At 37.3% G+C, this 4165-nt stretch overlaps 1 long non-coding RNA gene across 6 annotated transcripts in view; it reads left to right on the top strand.

Moving 5' to 3' along the window:
* Positions 1-2192: 2192 nt before the first annotated feature.
* Positions 2193-4165, top strand: part of LOC123522526 — a 14269-nt gene continuing 12296 nt past the window's right edge. For all 6 annotated transcript variants that reach the window (XR_006680789.1, XR_006680787.1, XR_006680790.1 and 3 more), the window contains exon 1: positions 2193-2280. This is a non-coding gene — a long non-coding RNA (uncharacterized LOC123522526). The remainder of the gene's footprint in view (positions 2281-4165) is intronic.

Genomic DNA, 4165 nt, shown 5'->3' with positions numbered 1-4165 from the left:
TTTCTCTGTTTATTACTTGTTACCTATTGGTCCAGTTGTGAGGATTTTGGTTTTCTTTAACTTGAGTTGTAATCCATTTTGAAGTCTGCAATCCTTGAACTTCATCAGCAAGTGCTTCAAGTCCTCTCACAACAAGCAAGTTGTCTGTAGATTGAAGGTTGTTAGTAAGCCTTCCACCAATCCTGATGCTACATTCTTCTGCATATAATCCAGCATCTCTGATTATTTGCTCAGCAGACATATTGAGTAACTAATGTGAGAGGATTCAACACTGATCCACACCTTTCCTGACTTGAAAACATGCAGCCTTCCCTTGTTCTGATTCATGTCCAGGTCCCACATAGACACAGTTAAATGTTCTAGAATTCTCATTCTTCTCAAAACTATCCTAGTTTTATATGCTCTATACAGTCAAATTCCTTTGCATAGTCAGTAATGCATGAGTAAATATCTTTCCTAGGATTCTCTGCTGTGAGCCAAGATCCATCTGCCATCAGCAATGATATTCTTTGTTCGACATCCTCTTCTGGATTTGGCTTGAGCCTCTGGGAGCTCCCTGTCAATGCATTGCTGCAACTATTCTTGGATATCTTCAGCAAAACTTTACTTGCATGTGATATCAGTGATATTGTTCTATAATTTGAGCATTCTGTTGAGTCACCTTCCTTTAGAATTGGTACAGATATGGATCTCTTCCAGTCAGTTGGCCAGGTAATTGTCTCCCGATTATCTTGGCATAGACAAGGGAGTGTTTCAGTGCTTCTTAGCTTATTGAAACATTTTTCATCATAGTCCGTCTATTCCTGGGGCTTTGTTTTGGGCTAATGCTTTCAGTGCAGCTTGGATGTCTCCCTTCAGTATCATTGCTTCTTACTCCAGTGCTACCTCTTGAAATGGTTGTATGTCAACTAGTTCTTTTTGGCACAGTGACTGTATTTTTTCCATCTTCTTTGGATGATTTCTGAATCATTTAGCATTTTGGCCATAGACTCAGTATTGCAAATTGAGGCTTACAATTTTTTCTTTTGTTCTTTCACTTTAAGACATGCTGAATATGTTCTTCCTTTTTGGTTTTCTAACTCGAAGTCTTTGCGCAATTCATTATAATATATCACTTTGTCTTGTTGGGTGACTCTTTGAAATGTTCTCTTCCAACTTTTCCTATTTTGGCTCTCATGGACTTCTTTTCATTTTCTCCAGCTTCAATCTGAATAAAAGTATATAGACAATTATAATTAAACTTGAGGAGTTAAATGTTTATGACAAATAAAAATTCTTGATTCCATGCCCACACATTAAGCTTTGGTAGCTCTTTCAGCCCACGTGGATTTGGGGCATTTAAATTGTGAGGGAGCTAAAATTCTACCTTGAAAAAATCTCATTTGTATTCAGAGAGCATCACAGGGAAAGCGTTGATGCATTCAACACTAATGCGTTGTGGCATGACATTAAGGACAGAAAATAGCAAAAGGTCTTTGAAAAAAGACAGCAAAGAAATGATTAAGGTGGGTATCAGAGGAGACTTTGCAACTGCTCTTAAATGTAGAGCAGCTAAAGAAAGGAAGAAGTAAAAGAGTTAAACAGAACACCTTAAAGGATAGCTAGAAAAGATTAGAGTATTACAATGAGTTGTGCAAAAACCTAGTGTTAGCAAGCCAAAAGGAAGAACACACAGCACATCACAAGCTGAAAGAATTAAAGAAAAAAAAAATCAAGCATTGAATCACAATATTGAAGGATACAGGAAACTCCAAAAGAAAACGGAAGGAACACACTGAGTCATTCTACTAAAAGAATTGGTCCATATTCAGCCATTTCAAGAGGTGACATGATTAAGACCCTATGGCTCTGTACCTTGAGGGCTGGGAGGCATTAGCCTCAGTGATTCACATACTGGTGAGCTAGGACTGGCACTGTGAGAATCACTGGATTTTGAGATCACAACTGGAGGTTATGCCAGACATTATTTTCCCAGGTTTTTCACGAGATAACCTGGAATCTTGCTTATGACACTGGAAGAGTACCAAGCAAATGGAATCAGCATTGAGCCCTCCTTTTTCTTGGTTATCAGTTTGTTTTAATTTTAAAATATTGGGCCAACATAATCTGTTCATCTATTGGAACTGACCCTACCTGACCTCTTATTCTTCCTTTTTTTTTTTTCTTGGCTTGGGGCATAAATTGAGCAGGAAGAAGCTTACGTCAGAAAACAATTGACCATGCATGATCAGATTTGTGTTAGGTACATTACATGTGAGTTCAAAGAAGAAGTGAATTCTGGTAAGTGGATATTAATGACTTATTAACATGTTTTTGTAAAATGAAGATGCTACCCTCATTTTAAGAAAAAAAATCCAACTTATTAATAAAATCACCCCAAGCATACCTCTTCATCTTAACATTTGAGTTATTAGGTTAGTTTCATTGACTTATTTGCACCCCCACATTCATCTTTGCCAAAACAATCCAAAAAGCAAATGATTTTCCACAAATGGTGGATTAGATATGCATGTGAGGAAAAAAAACCCTTCATTTCTACTCCCCACTGTGCATAAGCAGTTATTTGCAATACATCTAAAGGCAGATGTTAAAGCATCGAGTTTTCAGAGGGAGCAAAAGTAACTTGAAGATAGAGATTTCTTAGAAAATACATAAAAATAAGTGACCATAAAAGAATAAAACAGCAAACTAGACATCAAAATCGAACACTTCATCTCATCTCAAGGAAATCAAGGTGGGGAACAGAGCCTGAAAATCCTTAACAGTCATTCCTTCCAGCAAGATTTTCACTCTTTGCACTAATTGAAGTTATTTTGACTTACAAGTGATAGAAGTTGACAGTGTGGGCATAAATGAAAGGGGCGATTTCATGATGGCTTCTCGGGGACCCAAGGACTGGCATGTGGTAGGAACTCAGGGTTAGAAGTTTTGAAGATTCATAGGAAATTATTTCTCTCCTAAGATCATCTTTTTCTTCTTCGTGGCAGTGTGATCCCTCCTCCCTTCAATTAACACAACAGATCATGGTTGACAATTGTTCATCAGCCATAGTTGTTCGCGTTGAGCCACCAGTTGAGTCCAGAAAGGTCTCAACTCTCATAATTCTCAAGGAAGAGTCTGATTGGCTCATTTGGGTCCTGGGACCTCCCTTCACCCAGTAAACTGTGACTAGAAACCAAACAATAGTTAGGGGGGGGGGGTCCCTTTATACACATGTGCAGAGTTTGAAAAGGAATTGCATTCCAATTGATATTCACTGTGTATTTTCTCTTGACAAAATATGGCACAAAAGTGATGAGGATTTTCAATAGAGTTTTTAATGACTAAGTTTTGGAATATTGACACACTAGCTCTGTACTTCTCTGATTTCAGTAACTGTATCTCTACATGACTGATATATATTAAGGGCTATAAACAAATATGGCCCATTGTACAAATGGGCGCATTTATTTGTAAATTATTAAGTAAGAGCTACTTAGATGCAGACATGCTTTATTTTAGTCTGGATATACAATAAAATTAATTTATATAACTTTAATTAACCTCCAAAACAGCAAAATCCAAGACAATTAGGTTAACTTTAAGAACTCGTATTTATTGAGTTAACAGATGGTAAATTAAAAAACAATGAAGCTAATTTTTAAAATTATTCATTGAACTGAAAAACAGACTTATTTAACAAACTGTTTTTAAACTGGTTTTCCATCCCAACATGTATATTTTAAGATTCCAATTTGGGAAACTTCTGGGAAGCCATCACATCAGTTGCAGTATATGAATGCTCCTTCACCAAATTCCTTTGTAATGATGCATAAAAACCATCTGAAAAAGCAATAAGGCCTTCCTATGCATTAACAATTAAAACTGCAAGAAATAGGCATCGGATTTGGGAAGAAATGAAGAGTCTGATTCATGGAATTGGCTTTCTAGTGTACTCCTACGGCCTCTGGAATTGCATACCTTGATCAAACTTAAGAACTTCCTAGGCTGGCTCCTTTCTGTCCAGCCCCGCGGCTCTGCGATATGAGTGTCAAGCAAAAAATAAATAAATAACGGCTTTCTTTTGTTGTCTTCCTGAGCCTGTGAAATGTGTGAGCATAACCCAGGGTTCTCCTTTGTTCCCTTGAGTTTTCGCCTTTGCTCTCTGGTTAAGAAATGCCCTGTC

The sequence above is a fragment of the Echinops telfairi genome, unplaced genomic scaffold, assembly GCF_000313985.2.
Source record: "Echinops telfairi isolate 266 unplaced genomic scaffold, ASM31398v2 ScPeMD7_7420;HRSCAF=8458, whole genome shotgun sequence".
Classification (NCBI taxonomy): domain Eukaryota; kingdom Metazoa; phylum Chordata; class Mammalia; order Afrosoricida; family Tenrecidae; genus Echinops; species Echinops telfairi.
Note: the sequence above shows the minus strand (reverse complement) of the source record. Positions and strands in the feature narration are given on the sequence as shown.